The sequence below is a fragment of the Schistocerca piceifrons genome, chromosome X (assembly GCF_021461385.2).
Source record: "Schistocerca piceifrons isolate TAMUIC-IGC-003096 chromosome X, iqSchPice1.1, whole genome shotgun sequence".
In the NCBI taxonomy this organism is placed as follows: domain Eukaryota; kingdom Metazoa; phylum Arthropoda; class Insecta; order Orthoptera; family Acrididae; genus Schistocerca; species Schistocerca piceifrons.
The window spans coordinates 341215855-341240884 of record NC_060149.1 but is presented as its reverse complement, the minus strand read 5'-3'; the positions used below and the strand labels follow the sequence as shown (position 1 = coordinate 341240884).

Below are 25030 nucleotides of genomic sequence, written 5' to 3'. Positions count from 1 at the left end.
GTTCTGCAGAAACTCGCTAAGCCCAAACACTTTGATAGGATTGCCATAGGGAATAGCGTGATTCACCATTCCTAATTACTTATTCCCAATCATCCACCACCTCAAGCGTCGCTTACCACTAACCACAGAAATGTGCGGCTTGTGTGTAACTGCTCAACAATTGTGCCTCATTCTTTTCAACTCCCTGTGCACAGTCACTGTGCTACCTGGACGCCGACAGCACTGTAAAACTCACGAGTTATTCTTTCCGCTGATTGCATGCGATTTTTACAACAATCCCCAATGCTCGACGGTCCATGTTCATCAGTGCATGAGATGTACCAGGTCTTGTGTTAGCTGCAGTTGTTCCATCGCGTTTCCACTTCAAAACCACACCACCACAGCTGTTAGCATGAATGACATAAAAGTAGATATCTTACGAGTTGCGAAACAATTCAAATCACTTAAGAAAGGCAAGTCTTCCGGTCCAGATCGTATACTAATCAGAGTATGCAGACACAATAGCGCCTTTCTTAGCAACCATACACAATCGTTCTTGACGAAAGGTCTGTTCCTAAAGAATGGAAAGTAGCACAGGTCACACCAATATTCAAGAAAGGAAATAGGAGTAACCCATTGAATTACAGACCCATATCACTGACCTCAATTTGCAATAGGATTTTGGAGCATATATTGTACTCGAACTTTTTGAATCACCTTGAAGAAAATGACTTATTGATACATAACCAACACGAATTCAGAAAATATCGTTCTTGTGCAGCACAGCGAGATCTTTATTCCCTTGAAGTAATGAGTGCTGTCGACAAGAGACCCCAACTCGGTTCCATATTCCTAGATTTCCAGAAGGCTTTTGATACCGTTCCTCACAAGTGACTATTAACCAAATTGCGTGCATATGGAGTATCGTCTAAGTTGTGTGACTGGATTCGTAATTTCCTTTCAGAGAGGTCACAGTTCGTAGTGATAGACGGTAAACCATCGAGTAGAACAGAAGTGATAACTGGCGTTCCGCAAGGTAGTGTCATAGGCCCTCTGCTGTTCCTGATGTACATAAATGACCTAGGTGATAATCTGAGCAGCCCCCTTAGATTGTTTGCAAATGACGCTGTAATTTACCGTCTAGTAAAATCATCAGACGATCAATTCCAATTGCAATGATCTAGAGACAATTTCTGTATGGTGCCGAAAGTGGCAATTGGCACTAAACAAAGAAAAGTGCGAGGTCATCCACATGGGTACTAAAAGGAATCCGATAAATTTTGGGTATACGATAAATCGCACAAATCTAAGGGCGGTCAATTCGACTAAATACCTAGGAATTACAATTACGAGCAACTTAAACTGGAAAGACCACATAGATAATATTGTGGGGAAGACGAAACAAAGACTGCGCTTTGTTGGCAGAACACTTAGAAGATGCGACAAATCCACTACAGAGACAGCCTACATTACACTTGTCCGTCCTCTGCTGGAATATTGCTGCGCGGTGTGGGATCCTTACGAGGTATGATTGACGGAGGACATCGAAAAGGTGCAAAGAAGGGCAGCTCGTTTCGTGTTATCGTGTAATAGGCGTGAGAGTGTCACTGATATAATGCGCGAGTTGGGGTGGCAGTCACTGAAACAAAGGCGGTTTTCTTTGCGGCGAGATCTATTTACGAAATTTCAGTCACCAACTTTCTCTCCGAATGCGAAAATATTTTGTTGACACCCACCTACGTAGGGAGAAATGATCATCATAACAAAATAAGAGAAATCAGAGCTCGAGCGGAAAGATTTAGGTGTTTCTTTTTCCCACACGCCATTCGGGAGTGGAATGGCAGAGAAGTAGTATCAAAATGGTTCGATGTACCCTCTGCCAGGCACTTAAGTGTGAATTGCAGAGTAACCATGTAGATGTAGATGTAGATGCACCAAAAGTCAGTTGGGCAGCTTTAGAAGGGTTTAAATGTCCGCAATGGATTTGTTAGTCGGGTGACACCCACGTTTGAAGTGACTGAGCTCTCCTGACGGACGCATTCTGCTGTTATTGCTTCTTTACCTGCAGGACAATACTCCCTCGTCCTTTTATACTGGTGGGCCCTGCTCCTGTGTCATCTAGTGGGCAAATCGCATTGCATTGGGGTGTCTGGATACTCGAACTTTTGCCAGATAGTGTAGTTGCGTATAAGGTGTACGATAAAACAACAATACAGAGAATGTCCATTAGCAATACGAGACGGTGATGGTAGTTTGCCATATTTTACACTGGCGTGTACTGAAGGGTTCCGTGCGACGTTGTCAAGGTGTACATCCTTCAGATGGCCAGTAACTCCACGGCCATACTACTGTGATGGCAACTTGGCAGTAGAGTGTCCAGCTTTTCACACCTAAAAAATATTTCCACAATCATTGCTGGTCAAGGTGTTTTCTTGTATTAAAGCAATTTATGGCACAAATGGACCAAAATAAGGGATCGGTTGATAGGACATATTCTGAGACATGAAAGAATCGTCAGTCTTGTAATGGAGGGAACTGTGGGAGTTAAAAATTGTAGAGGTAAACCAAAACTTGAATACATAACCAGGTTCAGACTGATGTGCGCTGCACTGGTTACGCAGTGACAGAGAGAGTTACTCAGGTTAGACTAGTATGGAGTCTGATTTGATCCATTATAAATGGTTCTGAAAGCCTGCGACTTTGAAAACAATAGGTTTGTTTTTATAAACATAAAAAATAACTCATCTGCTACCAGTCACGATTTTCTTATTTTATTTTTCGCACGACGCGTTTCGGGAAATGATTCCCATTTTCAAGTGCGCTTTTTGTGTTTGTTATGTCATTCCTATGTGATGTTGTCGATATGTGAGATTCTGCTTCATTTCGTTGACTTTAAGTTTCCTTATGGTCCATTTGTGCAGAGTCTCACACACACTAAACACCACACACAACTTGTTGTACACTTTTAAACATCGAAAACATTTTACATAAACAAAACAGTTCCACAGTCAACGAAATGAAGCAGAATCTCACACAGCGACATCATCACATAGGACTGACATAACAAACACAGAAAACGCACTTGAAAATGGGAATCATTTCCCGAAACGCGTAGTGCGAAAACTAAAATAAAGAAAATCGTGACTGGTAGCAGATGAGTTGTTTATAAACAAACCTATTGACCAGTATGGAGATGTGCAGCAAATCAGTCGTCGGAATGAAGACTGCAACAGTGCACAATGGAAACGTAGACTAAAAATAAGTAATTGGTAAAGCCGACTACAGGATTAAAACTGTATTTCACGAAGTGTTTCTATCTTATTAACAGAAATGTGTGTATCGTTTTCCAATTTGAAATTCTTTAACACCATCATTGGTATGTATCAAAGCTAGATGATGGTTTCTAACGTTTTGATCGTCTTCATTTACAGCTGTTCCATTGAAACCAACGGAGACATCACGTGCAGACGGGCTTTATCGCAGCGGTAAGTAAATACATCCGTTCTCGTCTGCGGCTTAGCTCAGTGTTTATATGCATTCCAGCTTCTATGGACTATTTAGCTGTGATGCAACTGTGGTAAAAACGAGTAGTCAGTGATACGCCAATGAATCTCGCGCTTCATACTTGCGAACTGTTGCAGAGAGATCCTTGGAAGCCGGCTGGAGTGGCCGTGCGGTTCTCGGCGCTAAAGTCTGGAACCGAGCGACCGCTACGATCGCAGGTTCGAATCCTGCCTCGGGCATGGATGTGTGTGATGTCCTTAGGTTAGTTAGGTTTAATTAGTTCTAAGTTCTAGGCGACTGATGACCTCAGAAGTTAAGTCGCATAGTGCTCAGAGCCATTTGAACCATTTGAACCAAAATCCTAGGAACGCAGACAGTTTTCATTTTTTATGACCGACGGACAAACTACAACCAGCCAAACATCTGATCCTTTTCAGTAAAACTAGTTTCGTGCTTAGGTCTATCTGGTTAGGGTGACTGGTTGTAGTTTTTCTTTAGTGCGGCCTTCTCGTGCCATCAGGGATAAACCGTTCCGTTTCTTTTGTCTTCTCGGCAGCTATGGGCGTTCAGTTTGCGTTACAGCGGCGGAGCGACCCGCCCTCTGCATTTCACGCCAGACTAAAGTTAAAAAACGAGCTGCATTTCTAATCTCATAGCGTCCAGTTTTAAGCTACCTCAGGGAATGGGCGAGGAATTACAGACGTGCCTAAAGGATGGATTACGGTGATCGTGCCCACTCAGACAACACAAAGGGCTCGCTGGAAAGATGGGAGCCGACGAGCTTCCGCAGCCTGTCGGCAGAGAACATGAGCAGCCCGGCCTCTGTGCGTGTGCTCAAGAACGCTATTTACTCGTACGTCCAGTCCAGCTGCGGGGTCTGCACCGAGCACGGTATTAATGTCATCTGCCAACTACGAGCTGCCTAGTTAGCCGTCGGCTTACAGCAGCACAACAGCGAGCTAGATTACTCAGACGCTCTCGTCCACATATTCCAGAAGCAAGTAACCCGCTAACGAATACGCGTACAAAAATCGGTCTTCTTCCTAGGAGTAGACCATCTTTTTCCCAGTTAGGCTGTCTTCTGTCTATTGAGCCGCTAGTAACGCCAGTATCGGGAATTCATGAGTTCTTAAATTACAAATACGCTGTGCCCGCTAGACCATTATTCTGTCGCTATGACTCAGTATGAGCAAACTTAATATCCATTATAAACTGAGAGTACAATAAATCAACGTCTCGCTGTAGTAACATTTTCTTCTGCTGCTTGTTAATACGAGTTCATAATTTAAAAAATGAGAAACAGAAACGGAGAGCCTTCCCTAGCCTCTTCCGCCCGAGCTGTCACTCCGTCTCGAATGACTGGTGTTGTCGTTGAGAGCTTAAACTTAATGTTCATTCGAGCACAAACGCACATTGAAATAAATTTCCTTATACTTAACGTCAGCACCAAACCAAACCACCTGGCAAAATTGTTTCCAGACGTTTGATCTCCAGCTAATTGTGCACTGTTTTGCAACTTCCTTGAAGACTAAAACTATTTCGCCAGATCGGGACTCAGATCCCGAAGTATGACTTTGGCGAGCTATACCCTCACTTAGTGAGCAATCTAGGCACGGCTCACGACCGGCTCTTTCAGCTTTGACTCTGCCCGTAGTCTCTACTTTACCGCCTCCCTAACCGAATGGTTAGCGTCGTTGTCTTCGGTACGGAACGATTTGAGTTCTATTCCCCACACATCACATGCATACTGTCACATTCGTAAACAAATATGGCGTCTGGAATCAGCAGATTTTTATCATCTCTGCCGAAAGAGCACAATGCTGGTGCACACATAAGTCTTTCGGAGCACACCGTTCACCGTACATTATTGAAAGTGGACCATCCAGCCGACCATCCCTACTTGATTACATGGTGACCCAATGACATCGTCAATTACGATTGCACTGGGCATGGGACCATCGGGATTCGACCTTCGATCAATCGAAACGTGTCGGTTTTTCTCGGGGATCACATTTTTGCTACACTAGGTCGATGGTCAGTTCCACAAACGCCGTCATCGAGGTGAACGGCGGCTCGAAACTTGCAGCGTGTCACGGACACGTGCTGGTGAGAGCATTATTATATTATGAGAGACATTCTCCTGCAGTTGCATGGGACCTGTGGTAGAAATCGAAGACACACTGACAGCTACCAACCACCTGCATCTCTTCATCGTCGATGTCTTGCCCGACGGCGAAGTCATCGTTCAACACTACGAGTACAATTGTCGGTGTTCCGGAGCCATAACGGTGCTGCAGTTGTTCGAGGAGCAATATACTGAACTCACGTTGAAGTCTCGCTGACCAAATTCGCCTGATGTATATCCTATGGAACCCATCTCGGTTGGTATCGGGTGCCATCCCCGCGTTCGCAAATCAGCGGCCCGTTATTTACGCGAATTACATGACCTACGCGTAGACATCTTACACCACATACCTCCACAAACCTACTACAAAATTGTCGGATTCCTGATACGCAGAATGAGTGATGTGTTTTGTTCCATAGACGGACAAACAAGCTATTAAGCAGGTGGTCATAATGTTTTGTCTCATCAGTGTAAATCGCTCCTCATACTGCCTTGTAGGTAGCAGTTGGTCAGTGTGAACAGGTCTAATACATAACCGTCGAGTGTTGTGTTCGTTTACCTTTCTCCAGATTTATATATTTCTGGCAAACTGAGGGTTTTTTTTTTTTTTTTTTTTTTTACATTTAAGTAGACTATTTCAAATTAATGAGATTATTTTGATTATCTGTAGGCCTATATTTGTATATAAGTTAACTGTATCGAAAGATGCGAATTGTATTATTTATAACTATTCCTGACAAAATATCCTATCGAACGAGTTGCGTCGGCAGTTACGACAATGGAAACTAATTCACATGCTGGACTGAGATACCCCCCGACCAGCCTGATTCGGGTTTTCCGAAGTCCCACTAAATCACTTCAGACAACTGATGGGATCTCTCCTCCAGCAAGGCGAACACAGGGTTCTTCGACAAAATAAATTCTCTTGCATATTTTATCCGATATCCAAAACGGATAAACCTTTATTTATTAATCAATCAAGTGGAACTGTGTGAAGACCCTTGTGTTAGTCAAGACACATAAGGGTGTCGTGATTTGTAGCCATCCGGATCCTGTGAACACAAGGAATAAACTTTTAACTGCTAAGTATTCCAGTATATTTGATTAACTGGTTAACGCTGGTTTTCTGGTGGTCTAACGTTCAATTCTAGTCTATAAAGAGTTTAGTTAACCAACTGAAATTCCGTGATCATTCTGTTTCTTATTACCGCGCATTGTTGCATCCAAAAAATTTTAATCGCGTCGCTTTACTGCCCCTTCATTGTGTTGAGAGAAGCTCCCAAAACTTTATTTCATCTGACGTGCACGATATATTAATATTCTACCCGTTCCCATTCCTCCACCAGGATGGAACCTTTCCAAGGGCTGAGCGATCTGGATGGATGGCTATGTGATTGAGAACAAGGTCTAGCAAACAGGAGGAACGTCGATCAAGTACACACTGGATGATCCTGAACAGATATTTTCGGATCATTTCTGGTGAATATCGAGATGGTTTTTCTATGAAGACTGTGTTCAGTAACCTGTCCCATGGCTGCTAAATTCATTTCGTATTTGGTTACTAATGATCTTCATACCAATGGAACACTGAACTCTAACCTAAGTTAAAGAGGTTTTCCTTGGAATGGCGGTTTATCGACAACACCGTCGTTTGCGATAAGTGTAAGGATGCAACTTACATTATTAGCCATTAGTCAGCTTTCAAACTTTAAAATCTTGAATAAGGCAGCACACAATCTCATGTGAGAGTCGCCTGGGCGTAAGTTTCATGCCGACTTGTCCCTTCTGCCCTGCTAATTGTCTCTTCGTGTCTATGGTGCATGTCTGCCTCAGATTTTACAAGGTTCATTTTACTCTTGACTAGGTCTTACGGCTCTGCCATAGAATCTTTATGAATCATTTTACTGTTGACTAACCCTTATAGCTTCGTTTCTCTTTTCACATAATATGTAACACGTAAGTTTATTTTATATTTCCACTGTATGTAATTTTTGATGTTTCTTTTGCTTCACATATGACTTTCATGTACTGGTTGTAATATGTCATTCAGGGTGTTACAAAAAGGTACGGCCAAACTTTCAGGAAACATTCCTCACACACAAATAAAGAAAAGATGTTATGTGGACATGTGTCCGGAAACGCTTAATTTCCATGTTAGAGCTGATTTTAGTTTCGTCAGTATGTACTGTAGATCCTCGATTCACCGCCAGTTGACCCAATTGAAGAAAGGTAATGTTGACTTCGGTGCTTGTGTTGACATGCGACTCATTGCTCTACACTACTAGCATCAAGCACATCAGTACGTAGCATCAACAGGTTAGTGTTCATCACGAACGTGGTTTTGCAGTCAGTGTAATGTTTACAAATGCGGAGTTGGCAGATGCCCATTTGATGTATGGATTAGCACGGGGCAATAGCCGTGGCGCGGTACGTTTGTATCGAGACAGATTTCCAGAACGAAGGTGTCCCGACAGGAAGACGTTCGAAGCAATTGATCGGCGTCTTAGGGAGCACGGAACATTCCAGCCTATGACTCGCGACTGGGGAAGACCTAGAACGACGAGGACACCTGCAATGGACGAGGCAATTCTTAACCTTAATGTCAGCGTCAGAGAAGTTGCTGCTGTACAAGGTAACGTTGACCACGTCACTGTATGAAGAATGCTACGGGAGAACCAGTTGTTTCCGTACCATGTACAGCGTGTGCAGGCACTATCAGCAGCTGATTGGCCTCCACGGGTACACTTCTGCGAATGGTTCATCCAACAATGTGTCAATCCTCATTTCATTGCAAATGTTCTCTTTACGGATGAGGCTTCATTCCAGCGTGATCAAATTGTAAATTTTCACAATCAGCATGTGTGGACTGACGAGAATCCGCACGCAATTGTGCTATCACGTAATCAACACAGATTTTCTGTGAACGTTTGGGCAGGCATTGTTGGTGATGTCTTGATTGGGCAACATGTTCTTCCTCCTACGCTCAATGGAGCACGTTATCATTCTTTCATCGGGATACTCTACCTGTGCCGCTAGAACATGTGCCTTTACAAGTACGACACAACATGTGGTTCATGCACGATGGAGCTCCTGCACATGTCAGTCGAAGTGTTCGTACACTTCTCAATAACAGATTCGGTGACCGATGGATTGCTAGAGGCGGACCAATTCCATGGCCTCCACGCTCTCCTGACCTCAACGCTCTTGACTTTCATTTATGGGGGCGTTTGAAAGCTCTTGTCTACGCAACCCCGGAACCAAATGTAGAGACTCTTCGTGCTCGTATTGTGATACAATACGCCGTACTCCAGGGCTGCATCAGCGCATCGGGGATTCCATGCGACGGAGGGTGGATGCATGTATCCTCGCTAACGGAGGACATTTTGAACATTTCCTGTAACAAAGTCTTTGAAGTCACGCTGGTACGTTCTGTTGCTGTGTGTTTCCATTCCATGATTAGTGTGATTTGAAGAGAAGTAATAAAATGAGCTCTAACATGGAAAGTAAGCGTTTCCGGACACATGTCCACATAACATGTTTTCTTTCTTTGTGTGTGACGAACGTTTCCTGAAAGTTTGGCCGTACCTTTTTGTAACACCCTGTATATCTAGGTGTTATTGCTTCAGAGGAAGACAGGTTTATATCCGTCGAAACGTAGGTAAAGGTCTGAATAAACGTTTGACGTGAAATTCGTTGGCTGTATGATTCTCGTTGTATCCAGCTTTTAAACTGGACCGTTGCTGGCTGTATCTAGAGTCTCAAAGCCATACCTGAAGCTCTTTCTGTGAGTGTTGGCGTCCAGATGACGCTATAAATCTAGCCCGACTGTAGCAGCGAACTTGCCGTAGCAGGCTGACGTGCGAAGCGGCAAGTTGCGGAGCACCTGCGCTTGTTTTGCGAGCTGTCGGCTCGCGTTTGATGTGTGAGGAGGGAGCCGGACCCGCATGAGCGCGTTAGTCCCTGCATGACCGCCTCTGCCTGACCCGGCCTGTGTGCCCACAACGCATTCTGCACTGCTCTGTTCGCCTGCAAAGTATTCCTAACTCAAACATTCCAGAATCCTTTAACTACGTAATCAGGTTTGATATACTTATAATATTAGTAACAATGCTAGATTTCATTTACTTTTTTCACAAAAACTGGCAAAAGCTTGTGAATCGACGTTCGTGTGTGTGTGTGTGTGTGTGTGTGTGTGTGTGTGTGTGTGTGTGTGTGTGCGTGTGTGCGTGCGTGCGTGCGGGGGGCAAAGGGGTACCATCCTTGCAGAATCTGCAACATTTATAGGCCGACAAAGCGAATTGAGCCTAGAAGTATAATGTGGTTTTGTGCGTGTGTGCGTGCATGCGTGCGGGGGGCAAAGGGGTACCATCCTTGCAGAATCTGCAACATTTATAGGCCGACAAAGCGAATTGAGCCTAGAAGTATAATGTGGTTTAGTTTGGAGCTACACTATATATATATATATATATATATATATATATATATATATATATATATGCTGGTGGTTTAGTGGAACTTCGGGAAAGCCGAATCAGGCTAGCTGGTGGGGTACCTTAATCCGGGACGTGAAACAGTTTGTAGTGTTGTAACCACCGCCACACCTCGTTTGATCGGACACTTGGGAGGAATAATTATATATAATACAATTATAATCTGCGTCTTTCGATAAAGTTAACTTGTACAAAAATACGTCAATAAACAAAATAATCTCATTAGTTAAAAATAATCTCCTTAAATATAAAAATCTGTGCCTGGCACACACACATGAATTTGCCGAAGTACTAAATTTAGTGCTATCGCACAACCGTTTCATTAGAAATTACAGTTTATATTCAAGAAGAGTGATTATCAGTGGGCAGTTGTATAGCCATTCTGCCAGCCAAAATCAACATAAATCATTTAAAAACATTAGTTTTTCGAGGTCATTGTACTAATAACCAAATAAATTAAAATTTGTATACGATATGTGGCGGCTACGATTATCTTTTTTGATGAAACAGAAGGGGATACGTTATTTTGCAAAAGAACTTAACAAACTGGACAATAATATAAAATTCATTGTGGAACATATTGATAATGCCTTAAATTTCCGTAATTTAAACGTTACTATACACAAAGGCAAACATAAATTTCATATGTACAGAATACCCACTACAACTAATGTCACAATCAGTAGCAGTTCATGTCATCGCGAACACTACAAAACTGCTTACTTCAGGGCAATGTTCAATAGATTGGAAAATATTCCATTAGATGCCGAAGAAAAACAATGAGAACTTAAAACGCAATTAAACTGAAAGCTCACAATAATATTTATACATTTGCAACGATCAGAAAACTTCCCAACAGGGTTAAAAACAAAAACATTAAAAAAATAACTACAATAAACAGCACTTAAACACAGGTGACTCCCGCCACCCCCCCCCCCCCCCCCACTCACAAAGCACACACACACCAACATATCACAGCTCTGTGTCTACATACCACTGATTGGTGATGTGTCATATTCATATCAAACTGCTGCAAACTAATTCCGTGTTAAGAATTACCAAATTAGTTTCTCCATAAATAATAAAATGACATCATTAATTAATAATTTAAATCTTATAAATGACACACACAATAAAGTATATATCTAGAAAAAATAAACTTTTGCAGCTCACATCGCTCAGTATAACGACGCAGTATAACGTCCATTACCATCTAGGCTAAGATAGTGAATATTTAAATCAATATTCATCATTATTGTACCATCTTGTTCTTTGGTACTACCAATCAAATCACTAACAGACGTAACATGATATGTAAATTCTAGAGGCCCAGATCTTGTCTTTAGTCAAGCTCATGTTCAACGTGCTCAGCATAACTTATGCGGCCCCATATATTGACATGTATTAAGAAAAATCTTACCTCAAGTAAGTGACATGTAAATACTCTGTATAAAGAAAATCACGAATAAGAAATCTCGCTTTCGTCTGACAATGGGCTCATTCCGGAAAATAATTAAGGCGAAACAAAAAATATATCAAACAGTGGGCTGGTTGTAGTTTTTTCATTCGGTGATATTCACGAAAACGGCCACAGTGCTCTCAAATCATTAGGATGAAATATAACTGTGTGCATTTCGCGATTAGCCGATTGACCAAGTGTTGATAGCCGGCCGCGGTGGTCTCGCGGTTCTAGGCGCGCAGTCCGGAACCGCGCGACTGCTACGGTCGCAGGTTCGAATCCTGCCTCGGGCATGGATGTGTGTGATGTCCTTAGGTTAGTTAGGTTTAAGTAGTTCTAAGTTCTAGGGGACTGATAACCACAGCTGTTAAGTCCCATAGTGCTCCGAGCCATTTGAACCAAGTGTTGATACCTTAACGTGGAACTGTAATACGACTCGTGAGCAGCTTCATCGATGAACAGTAATAATAAAATTACTCTGCGATTGTTAGTCATCGACGAATGGGCTCTAAATGCATGTCTTAAGAGATACACTGAAGCGCCAAAGAAGCTGGTATAGGCATGCGTATTCAAATACAGAGATATGTAAACAGGCAGAATACGGCGCTGCGGTCGACAACGCCTATATAATACAACAGGTGTCTGGCGCATTTACTAGATCGGTTACTGCTGCTACAATGGCAGATTATGAAGATTTAAATGAGTTTGAACGTGGTGTTATAGTCGGTGCACGAGCGATGGGACACTCATCTCCGAGGTAGCGATGAAGTACGACCATTTCACGAGTGTACCGTGAATATCTGCAAGAATGGGACCAACGACGACGGAAGAGAATTGTTCAACGTGACAGAAGTGCAACCCTTCCGCATATTGCTCCAGATACAATGCTGGGCCATCAACAAGTTTCAGTGTCGAACCATTCAACGAAACGTCATCGATATGGGCTTTCGGAGCCGAAGTCCCACTCGTGTTCCCTTAATAACTCACTACACATAGCTTTACGCCTCGCCTGGGCCCGTCAACGCCGTTTTTCTACTGTTGTTGACTGAAAACATGTTGCCTGGTCGGACGAGTCTCGTTTTAAATTGTATCTAGCGGATGGATGTGTACGTGTATGGAGACAACCTCATGAATCCATGGACCCTGACTCTCAGCAGGGGACTGTTCAAACTGGTAGAGGCTCTGTAGCGGTGTGGGGCGTGTGCAGTTGGAGTGATTAGGACCCCTGATCCGTATAGATACGACTCTCACAGGTTCAAAAAATGGTTCAAATGGCTCTGAGCACTATGGGACTTAACATCTGTGGTCATCAGTCCCCTAGAACTTAGAACTACTTAAACCTAACTAACCTAAGGACATCACACACATCCATGCCCGAGGCAGGATTCGAACCTGCGACCGTAGCAGTCGCGCGGTTCCGGACTGAGCGCCTAGAACCGCGAGACCACCGCGGCCGGCCTCTCACAGGTGTCACGTACATAATCATCATGTCAGGTCACTTGCAACCATTCATGTCCATTGTGCATTCTCACGGACTTGGGCAATTCCAGCATGACAATGCGACATCCCACACGTCCAGAATTACTACAGAGCGGCTTCAGGAACACTCTTCTGAGTTTAAACAGTTCCGCTGGCCACCAAATTCGCAAGACATGAACATTATTGAGCATAGCTGGGATGCCTTGCAACGTGCTGTTCATAAGGGGTCTCCACTCCTTCGCACTCTTCCAGATTTATGGACAGCCATGCAGGATTCATGGTATCAGTTCCCTTCAGCACTACTTCAGACATTATTCGAGTCCATGCCACGTCGTGTTGCTCGACACTTCTGCGTGCTCGCGGGGACTCTACACGATAATAGGCAGGTGTAACAGTTTCCTTGGCTCTTTAGTGTATGATCACTTGTTCATCTTCGCTACTGTGTAACACATGTACTGAATACGTTCACATACCTCTTATGGTATGCATTTTAGAGCTCGTGTTTACTGAACAATTTTTTTCTTATTTTGGTCCATACTAGGCTACCTCCTCTCATAATATGGAAAGCAAGGAGCTCACAGGGATTTGTTTCCTAGTATCGAAGATGAAGAATTCCTTGTTACTTTTAAGGTATGCTTTTTAGAGCCCATGTTTACTTGACTTCTTTCTTCGAATTGCGAGCTAACATCCCAAAGATGGGCACACATGCGATTTCTTTTAGTCGAAATGTCTTGGCTCTGTGATCCTCTGGTTAAATTGTCTGGTTGATGGCAAGTTTGCGAAATACAAAGTTAATATAACATATAATAACAGTAATAATAATATCGGGAATTAAATTAACGACCCATAAATGATGCAGGCCACACAGTAGCGATTTGGTTAGAATAATGTTTATTCGGAAAGCAAACTAATAGCGAAAGTGATAGTATTTAGAGTTACTGTTACACTCGAGCGCATATCCATTTGACACAGTACGATCATTCACAATCGCATCCCGAACACAAGTTACCTACGTGAAAAGTTAAGAGTTCACACTAGGCGCCGCGGCTGCTCACCGCTCAGAGACTAAGTCCCGCGATACCACACAAAGCGAAATTTTCTAAATCGTTTCACTTCCTAGTTTCCTAAAGCCTGGCTGTCCGATTTCGCGTTTCAGTCAGAACTGTCCCTGTGGTGTGTCTAGCCGAACTGTTCGCCTTCGCGTCTGCACAAGCACTGCCCTCTGCCCGACCCGACCGCGTTTCCCGCGCGCCGAATACCCTCGCTCAACTGCCTTAGAGCACTTCCCTTTCCTGAAGCCGTTCATCTTATTGGCTACAGCTTATTCTACATTATTTTACATTTTAACATATTTAAATAACCAAAGCTTGACCACTTTCACGTTCTAAATAAAGTAACAATAATATCCATTACATAATAAACGTTAAATTCTTTTACTAAAACCAATACAATTTCCTTCTTAGCTTTAAATGCCACGGCCAGTAGCCTTGCACCAATGTGCTTTCTGATAAATAAATAAAGAACAAAAGTGACTATTATGCATTAAACTTTACAACAAATTTTCCATTACCTAATGATACAATAAGGTGTCATGCTGCCTTCATTCAATATGTTTTGTGTGGAGGAAATGATGATCTGATGCTTGACTGTAAATACTGATAATTTGAATTTACTATATCTTTTAAACAAATAAAGTTACAGAGTTGAGATTTACGCCATTTGTCATTTTAATGATGCGCTTCTATATGATATGTCTATCGTTAAGATCGACCAAAGCGTTCCGATTTTAGCATTCAGGTCTTTGTTACAAAACTTGTTAATTTCACTTTAACAAGAAATCCTAAACTATTATAGATATGATCAATATTCAAGTTTTATTGGGACCACCATGAAAATTTATGGAGGATGGCAGATTAAAATTAATGTGGCTTGATTCCTTGCATTACTACAGAATTAATTAGTTTTCATAAATATTTTCCTTTATGGCCGATCTTAGGTCCGCCATATTTAACACTGCTACGTCTCCATGGCCACAAACGGCTTTTACTTGGTTTTCCTATGACGTAGGTTCTCGTCTGTCTCACTCGCATACTACAGCGCTTAGGCCTCAATAGACAATAGACGTCTGTCAATTCCCCATATCGTGGTGAATCTGCGCCCTTTGTGGCATTCAGTCCTTGACGACACGGTTCGTTTCACAATTGCTGAAGGATGACTTTTGCGGTCATATATTTAAATGACAGCGCAATGCTCACTAACTCACAGAATTATCGTTCCTGTCATATCCCTGAATATCGAACATCCTGGAAAATCATGTATGTCTAGGACGAGTAAATATAGCGGAGTGCAGTCTTCGCTGAGATATAGAAGACAATGTTGCGAGTTTTGTAAAGCAGGGAAGTAATTTTTACGTTTGTAGGTGACGAATTAGTAAAAGTCTCCTTTTTTTATAGGAAGCTATAAACTTCCATGGCAATGGAAATATTTTTGGAAGAGTACTGCGACGACATAACATGTATGGAACTTGGTCAAATAGTAATAAGATGATATCCCCGCAAACCACTGTCCATCATCAAAGGAGGTCGTCCTACAAATGTCTGCCCTACTGAACAAAATACAAGGAAACCTGTAACTCATGTCCGACTCGTGTGCTTATTATTATAACCGGCATGTGAAGTGCTGAAAATGTGACGCTGAGCACTGATAAAGGCTATAAGACAACTTCCACACATACATAAAATTGCCAAAATACCGCACATACGACATTTTTCAGTGATTTACTATTCGAGTGGTAGTTTTCAATCCACAGATCATAATGGTAAATTTAGTTTTGTTGGTTACCATGTTAATGAAGAGTAACTGATAATTACAATTATTACTGCCGCATGTAATGGGCAAAGCAACATGAGCTAATCTTTAGATCTGACAGTAATGATACCGATGACTACCAAGTACTTATTTGATTCGTTCTTGTAACCCGTTTCAGCTTTCCAAAAACTAATTAACTTCAAAGATATTACTAATGGAAGATCCGTCACACATAAATTTACTTTCGTCAGTAGAGTCGCTGTAATTGTTAAATTCCGGGCTTTGTCTGTATGTTTTCGTTTTCCTAATTTTTCTGAACTGGATAACACTCCTCATTATTCAGTTAAGTCTGTAATTACAAATTTGCATAAATTAACAAAATTTCGAACGTGCCAACTTTACTAGTAAATAGGTAATTCACCGCGTACCCATGCAGTGTATTAATCAAACAGTACTGAGAACTTTTATAACTTTCTAGTCAAATATCTTTTAATTAAACCAAATCAACATTGGAACTTATAGATCATTTGCTGTAGTAAATTTTCTCTGTACAGTTTTCTAAACAGATATGCAATTTACATCATTACACCAGTGCCCCTACCCCATCCCAAAAACGTTCAGTCTGCGTATGGATCTCACAGCACTAACATCTCCGTGTCACTCACTGTGTTAACTTCTTGTAGTAAATTATTATAATATTTTATTAGTCTCTTTGAGTCAGTCTATGAGTAATTTACATTTCGGTCGCGCGCTTGAGTCAACAAGACGGACTTTTGCATATTCCTGTGATATAACAGTAAATCTAGTATGTTAAGTGGCTGTGTACTCTACGACCAATGTTGCGGTATGTTTCTGTCATAACTTGATCGTGAAGATGCACGGTAAACATTCAGTCACTGTCATACTGATTCGTAAGTTGTTTTATGTGTCTGCCTGTGACTAATATCCCATGTGAGATCTGAGACTGCTCATCGTGTCGGTATTAGCGATAATAAACGTAAAAATCAGTCAAATTAATTATACACTGTATTGCGAACGTTATTGAGGAATATATCAAAAAAGCAGTTTACATCAATTTTTGAACTTCCACCGTTGAGACGCCGTGTGCAAACACGAAATCACAAGTAGGATCGCGTTTCAAACTGTAACCGCGTTTGAAAGTCATTGCCGTGAAGCTGTTGAAGGAGCAAAATGCATTAGAAACAAGTATTCACAGAATACACCTTCGGCTGACCCCACTGGGGTACGCAAGCTGTCTCATAGCGACAAGTAGATTTTGTAGTAACGCTGCTAAAATGTTGTATTGTATTGTATGTTAACTAGGGACCTAGAAACGACGGAGAGGCTCCGTCCCCGCCGGCGCCGCAGTGGTCCACAACCCCACGATGACTACCGCAGTTCACTTCACCCCTCCGCCGCCCCACACCGAACCCAGTGTTATTGTGCGGTTCGGCCCCCGTTGGACCCCCCAGGGAACGTCTCACACCAGACGAGTGTAACCCCTATGTTTGCGTGGTAGAGTAATGGTGGTATACGCGTACGTGGAGAACTTGTTTGCGCGGCAATCGCCGACATAGTGTAACTGAAGCGGAATAAGGGGAACCAGCCCCCATTCGCCGAGGCAGATGGAAAACCGCCTAAAAACCATCAACAGACTGGCCGGTTCACCGGACCTCGACACAAATCCGCCGGGCGGATTCGTGCCGGGGACCAGGTGCGCCTTCCCGCCCGGAAAGCCGTGCGTTAGACTGCACGGCCAGCCGGCCGGGATTGCTAAAATGTTAGTTGCATTTCTCTCATAAGTTAAAATTTTATTTGGCGTATTTTGCTACTCACGCTTCCTGTTTCTTGGTACTTTTTATTATATTTACAAATAAAGATTGTGAGAGCTCGGCACTAACAGGATACCGTTAAGTACACAACCACACCGGTAGTGTGACTGTTTGGAGCCAGTCGCCATAAATGGAAAAACATATCCATTTTTCCGACTGTCACCTACGTAGTGAAAGTCCAGCTACTTCGAGTAGATGGTCTGATCAACACAACAGCAGAGCACAGACTGATAAGCTTCAAGCGCACAAGTAAACACACGAACCCCACATGAGCTACGTTTTTACTTACATTTGTTACAGTAGCGCACACATTCGTGGGACTTCTGCTCCTGACGGAGGGACAGTGGTTTGCAGCCCTGTTGTCTTGTTTACTGTTTGACCAAGTTCCGCACATACGTCCTTTTTGTAGTATCTTTCCATGATACTGAATAACAGTATGCAAGTCCATTATTTTAGTCGGTGCCGTAATTCGTCACCTTTCAAACGTTAAACATTCATGGAGGGGTATTCCGTCTTTGCTTCTAAATTAAAAGGAGTTTGTTTTTTTTACATACGTGTTTCGCTTCTTTCATTTGCGAAGCATCTCCGGTGGCCTGTAATACACTATTGTTTTATGTGTATAATAAATGCGTTATGTAGTAGTTACAAGTATGTTACTACATTGAGTTTTCTCTTGTTTTTTTAGGTTAGAAACAACTTTTACATCACAAGTTTCGTGAGGTTAAATTAATCATTTGGTGTTACTTCCGACTTATGAATCGTAAGTAACACAAAATGGTGATATAACCTCAAGAAACGTGTGCTGCAAAAGTTATTTCCGACCTTAAAATCAACACAAGACCTAATGTAGTAACATATTTGTCACTACTATTATATACATGAAACAAACATACAATATATCACAGGTCAAGGAAGTTGCTTCACAAATAAGAGAAGCGAAACGCGTGTAGTAGAAAACAAACTGCCTTTCATCTATATGCGAAGATGGAATACACTTCCATGAATTTTGAAGCAACTATGGAACGACAGAAACCGGATAAAATGACGTTAAACATTATTTGCGTACGTCAGAAAATTCGCCATGCTGTCCGTTATAACTGGGTGGAAACTGCTCTTCGATATATTTACTCCTTATTTATATATTTTGGTGGTCTGTTTTCGCTGCTTCACCCTGTATCATGTCGAGAAATTTTGGCTGCTATTCACTTTGTGAGCAGAGCAAAGGTAACGAGGTCGCTCACATGAGAGGTCGAATTAGTTTGAATGCGTCGGTGCTTGCCTCCTGAGTGGTCCGGGCCTGCTTACGATATGGAGGACTTGCATGTGTGCAAATCTGCTTTTAGGTCAGATACTCTTCACCAACACAATATGTACTGTTACGTTAGGCGAATTTTGCTAACGATCTTTGTTAGTTTGTTGTCACCTAAAGTATCTCCTGAAATTGGTGGTTTGGTGCAGTGGTAAACAACGATGATAAGAAAGAGTCATGATTTTCGTGGCCTTCTTGCTGGCAGTGGCGAAGTTGTTCGATTTGGATTTTGGAACTGGTGAAGTCCTAGTCCAGCACTGAGAACTTCCAGAAGGCTGTCTTAATGGACTACGTAGGGTGCTGACATTCCAGCGTGTGCTCCTCTGTATGAGAAAGTTACTAGTTGATGTTTTCAGCACTAAACTGAAAGTTTTATTTCTGAGTAGCTCTTTAGAACATTGTAGACCTTGTTAGCGTGTAGTATTTACAGTCGGAAAGGATGAGTAGTTAGTGATGAACTGAGTAAAACGTATGGAACAAGCAAGAACGTTTTATCATTGCTACTAAAAGATGAAAGAAATTTGCTTAAACAGCTACTTTTTAGTACAATAAATTAAGGAAAGAAACACTAATAGTGCAATTTTATGTAGCAGTATATTTCAGGACCACATTTACTTCAGTTTCGACGAACTTTGAAGAGCATTCTATGATCTTAATCGTGTTTCTTGCGGTAGCGAGAAAAGTTCCGATCCAATGTACGAATTTAGACATTCTCCGGAGGAATGAGGACCAGGGCTGTTTAGATATTTGTACCCTGTCCCGCCGGTAATGGTCTCATTGACGACTTACAGTTAAATACTTCTGAAGCTTTGTTATTTACTGGCGGAGGAGATCTAACATCTACTGTCATCCCAGAATACTTTTTTGCATGTTACAAAGAAGAGGATGTAGGAATGGTGGTTATCGCTAAAACAACCTGTTTCCGGTTTTTTTTTCAGGGCCAGGTTAACCGGACTATTGAAATCACTCAAAATAATCGATTTCTGAAATAACCTATTTTCGGTTTTTACCCCTGTTATTTCCTTATTAAACGTAGAAATCGAACAAAGTTTGAATAATTTTGACTTCAAGATACACAGAATCAAAATATTAAATTAAATAGGCTAACAAAAGAAAATTTAGTCCGGCCATCGTTTCTTGCTTCTCTCGTAAAGTGATAAGTGGTTGACTACTATGAGGGTTGGAACTTAAATAGTGGCAACTATTTATTCACAAACGATACAAAAGAGTTACATGTTTGCACGTGTTACTGTCCTTCAAAGTAGTCACGAGCCTTGTGTAGAACCCATTGCCAGCGATGTGGAAGGCTTAGTATATCGTTATCAGAGGCTGTTCTTTTGGTGGTGCGAATGGAGCTGTCTACTGCCTGTCGAATCTCTGGAACAGTTCTGAAGCGAATGCCACGAAGTGGTACCTTCACCTTCGGAATCAAATCAAAGTCACAAGGACTTAAGTCCGGGAAGTATGATGGATGGCACAGTACTTCGCAGTCCCATCGACCGAACAGAGCAGCCACAGCTTGGGCTGTATGCGTCCGCGCATTGTCGTGCAAAATGATGGGAACAGCGTCGTAACGCTTCCCTTTCTGCATTTCCGTCAAGTCATGCGGAACCCACCGTGATGCAATTTTTCGCATGCCCAGGCGTTCCTTCAGGATGCGAAGCACAGTCGTATGCGCTAATCCGGTTTCGTGGGCGAGCTCACGAATCTTACAGCGTCGATCACTGTCCACTAACGCGGCAACAGCATGCACTACTTCTTCAGAGACGCTAGGACGACCTACCAGATGCATGTCTGCCACAGTCTGCCGACCTTCGTTGAAGGCTTTTACCCAACGTGCCGCTGTTCTATACGGCAATGCCGATTCCTCGCACGCTTCTTGAAGACCTTGATGACACTGTCGTGCTGTACGACGTCTGGCACATTCAATCTTGATCCAACTCCGTTGTCCCTGTTTAGAAAACATAGTGACACCGTTACGTTAGACCACTCGCTCACAAGTGACTCTGTTTCCCTCGATTGTACCCACGCCAGTTGCTCTAAGGTAAGGTAGGTATGTCAGCAACGTGTGCTATCAGTGACAGTAGTAGAGTGCATTGCATAGTGTCTCCACAGCAATGTTGCCACTAGTTAAGTTCCAACCTACGTACAGACAGTGAGCAGTATTCTTCTATTGACTAATTTTTTAAAACTCTGCTCAAAAATCGCATTATAATCGGAGATCATACCGCTATTTGGATAATATTTGGATAATGTCAATGCTAAAATAGTGAAAACTGAGGTTGAAGGGCTGTATTTTACGTATTAATATTTCCGTATCATGTTACGCACCCACAGGAAGCAGATCAGCTGCTTTCTATTTTTATTGGAAACTATGAAAGAACTGCTAAATTTTAAATTTTCTCCTTACAATATGTCACAAGTTTGTTGTGTCCCTTCCGATTTTTAATCTTTTAAAGCAAATGGGGCATTGTATGACACTGATACCGCAATTTGTAAAAACTTCCAGACTAGGAATGGTGCCATTCTGTAATACAACTAATATCCGACGACGACAGTGAGAAACTAGTCGTGGAAAACTGCATGCACACGCATACCATCTAATAGGCCACACCACATGGTAGCTGGTACATTATTGTCTCAGCAATGCTGTACCAATTTTTACGCCAAGTGTTTGTTGCTCGTTTCTGTTAGCATTGTTTTTAAAATAGGACTGATCGTTTTTCCAATTGTCTATAATAACGCAATGTTTCAAAGCAACGCAGATTTTACAAATAAAAATTACTCGTTCCTTAAAAATGGTTTACTTAAAAACAACAAAATCAGTACTGCTGCTATGGATAACTGATATTTCGTTTTTTACTTGGTTATTAGTAAAAAATAAAAACATCAATTATAACCTAGAGCACGCAAATACCGAAAAATACCGGTTATTCCGGACTAAAATACCGGTATCAGTTTTAACTGGTCAGTTTTTCCTATCCCTAGGAAAGTGAAGTGTGACGAGGAGCGAGAGGGGAAATTGACTTATGTGGCCTTATTTGCTTTTGGTTGCGATCCGGTTTTCGCATGCACCACAAACCCCAATCGGCATTGCGTCGGAGGCATGTACTTAACGAAGAGAAATTTTAGACTCAGAGTCGTATAAAATACGGAACACGTGATATAATCGTCATAACAGGGAGCCAAGGCACGGTAGCAGAGGTTCGTGCCGTGCAGTGTTCTGTAGTAGCGACGGTGGAGCAGAGAAGATGGTGCTACTCGGTGGTCCGGTGTCCAAAGCCCACGGTATCCCATTAAGAGTTGCGTCGACGTGATCCTGCGGTGACGTAACACCAGGTAATTCGGGCCGAACTACCCGCGGAGTGCACGTTAAAACTGAACGCGCAGTGCTTAAAGCTGCGATATCAGGACGTTTATTGTGCCTACTGCACTCTGTAATCCATTTTTGTGAGCGGTAGAAATGTGTTTACGCCCTCGGGTGTTGCAGTAACATCCCGATTATAAATGAAAAGCGTTTCTCTAGCAGAAAGGATTTCTCCGCCACTCCGGCGAACTTCAAAAGCGCTTTATCGTGACGTTGTTAGGTGTAGTAATCCGTCTGAAGTGGTGCAGACGCGCCCGCCGAGCTCCGCCTTATATCTCGAGTTTATGGAAACATCAAAGCGGCGACCAAGTTGGGGGCGGCAGCGGCGGTGTCTTCAGGCTCGCCGGCTGCCGCAATTATGCACTGCCACCCAGCGCCGACCCTTCCACACACGCACTACACTAGGGCCGACCGCGCTCGAGCTGCGCGTCAGCCCCCTTCTAATAAGGTGCGCCTCTCCATTGTGGCGCAGAGTCAAATAACAACTTAAACTGACCCTTCTCTAGGAAAAGCTCTCCTACAATTATGGCACGGTTTAAAAATCTTTGTACAATGTGTACGGTCATCTCATTTGAGACACCTACCCTGGCAATTAAATAGACTACATAGATGGTTCTTTCCGAGACGTTTGTAGATGATGCTGTCTTTTACCGTCTTGTATAGTCATCAGATGGCCAAAACCAAATGCAAAATGATTTGGTCAAGATATCTCTACGGTGCCATAAGTGGCAATTGACTCTAAATAATGAAAAGTGTGAAGTCATCCACATGAGTACTAAAAGAAAACCGCTAAATTTAGCTTATACGATAAATTTTACAAATACAAAGGCTTTAAATTTAGGTAAGTACTTAGGGATTGCAATTACGAATAACTTAAATTGGAATGATCGCATAGGTAACATTGTTGGGAAAGCAAACCGAAGACTGCGATTTACTGCCGGAACACCTAGAAAATGCAACAGGGCTACTAGAGAAACTGCGTATACCACGCTTGTCCGTCCCCTTCTGGAGTACTGATGAGCTGTGTTGGATCCGCATCGGATGGCACTGACGGAGGACATTGAAAAAGTTCAAAGAAGGGCAGCTCGTTTTGTATTATCGCGCAATAGGGGATAGGGAGCCACGGACATGGTATGTCAATTAGGGTGACAATCATTAAAACAAAGGCGTTTTTCGTTGCAGCACGATCTTCTCGTGAAATTTCAATCACCATCTTTCTTCTCTGATTGCGAAAATATTCCGTTCTCGCCCACTTAAGTAGGGAGAAATGATCATCATGACCAAATAAGAGAAATCAGAGCTCGCACATAAATATTTAAGTGTTGCCGCGCGCCTTTCGAGAGCGGTATGGTAGAGAAATAGCTTGAAGGTGGTTCGATGAATCCTCTGCTACTCACTTAATTGTGAATCACAGAGTAATCATACAGACGAAGATGGAGTGATGGAATGAGGGTTACATACTCCGTAAGCCGAAAAAAGTTTTCGGGGCTGGATTAACAAAGAATAGAGAAAAGTTAAGTTGGCGGTTTTAAGGCCTCTGGTGTTGTACGTGGTCTGCCTCCAACCCCCTATTTGGTGTTCAATGCACAGAACGTTCATAGAACCATGTGAAGTTGTCATAAAAGTCCATTTTTGGGATGTCATTAACCCTAGTTTGTATTGTACTGTATGGAACTGGGGACCTAGAAACGACAGAGGGGCTTCGCCCCCTCCGTAGCCCTCAGTGGTTCACAACCCCACAACAGACTACAGCAGTCCACTTACTCCACCGCCACGCCACACCGAACCCAGGATGATTGTGCGGTTCGGCCCCCAGTGGACCCCCCCGGAAACGTCTCACATCAGATGAGTGTAACCCCAATGTTTACGTGGTAGAGTAATTATGGTGTACGCGTACGTGGAGAAAGTGTTTGCGCAGCAATCGCCGACATAATGTAACTGAAGCGGAATAGGGGGAATCAGCCCGCATTCGCCGGGGCAGATTGGAAACCGCCTTAAAACCCATCTACAGACTGGCCGGCACACCTGATCTCGTCACTAATCCGACGGGCAGATTCGTGCCGGGGACCGGTACGCCTTCCTGCCCGAAAAGCAATGCGTTAGACCGCACGGCTAACCGGACATGCTAACCCTAGCTTACTAAACCATGGTAAAATGTACTATTGCGATTGGTACCAATTCGCGGTTCCCACCAGTCTGCTATTGCCAGTATAGGATGTAAAACAGGACATTTAGTAGTTATTTTGTGTCTGACATACCATTGGAGACGTTATAATTGTAATTAACTAGTGTATAAATTATAAATTATATATTTTAACCCCCCCCCATGAACCATGGACCTTGCCGTTGGTGGGGAGGCTTGCGTGCCTCAGCGATACAGATAGCCATACCGTAGGTGCAACCACAACGGAGGGGTATCTGTTGAGAGGCCAGACAAACGTGTGGTTCCTGAAGAGGGGCAGCAGCCTTTTCAGTAGTTGCAAGGGCAACAGTCTGGATGATTGACTGATCTGGCCTTGTAACAATAACCAAAACGGCCTTGCTGTGCTGGTACTGCGAACGGCTGAAAGCAAGGGGAAACTACAGCCGTAATTTTTCCCGAGGGCATGCAGCTTTACTGTATGATTACATGATGATGGCGTCCTCTTGGGTAAAATATTCCGGAGGTAAAATAGTCC

The 25030-nt window shown here is 42.7% G+C and overlaps 1 protein-coding gene across 7 annotated transcripts in view; it reads left to right on the top strand.

Moving 5' to 3' along the window:
* LOC124721404 (protein O-linked-mannose beta-1,2-N-acetylglucosaminyltransferase 1-like) overlaps nt 1-25030 on the top strand; it is a 2183308-nt gene that overhangs the window by 803632 nt on the left and 1354646 nt on the right. For 6 of the 7 annotated variants that reach the window (XM_047246347.1, XM_047246345.1, XM_047246349.1 and 3 more), the window contains exon 6: nt 3411-3464. The exons of the other annotated variant lie outside the window; for it this stretch is intronic. The gene's annotated coding sequence lies outside the window, so the exon portion shown is untranslated. The remainder of the gene's footprint in view (nt 1-3410; nt 3465-25030) is intronic. 7 annotated transcript variants of the gene reach the window in all.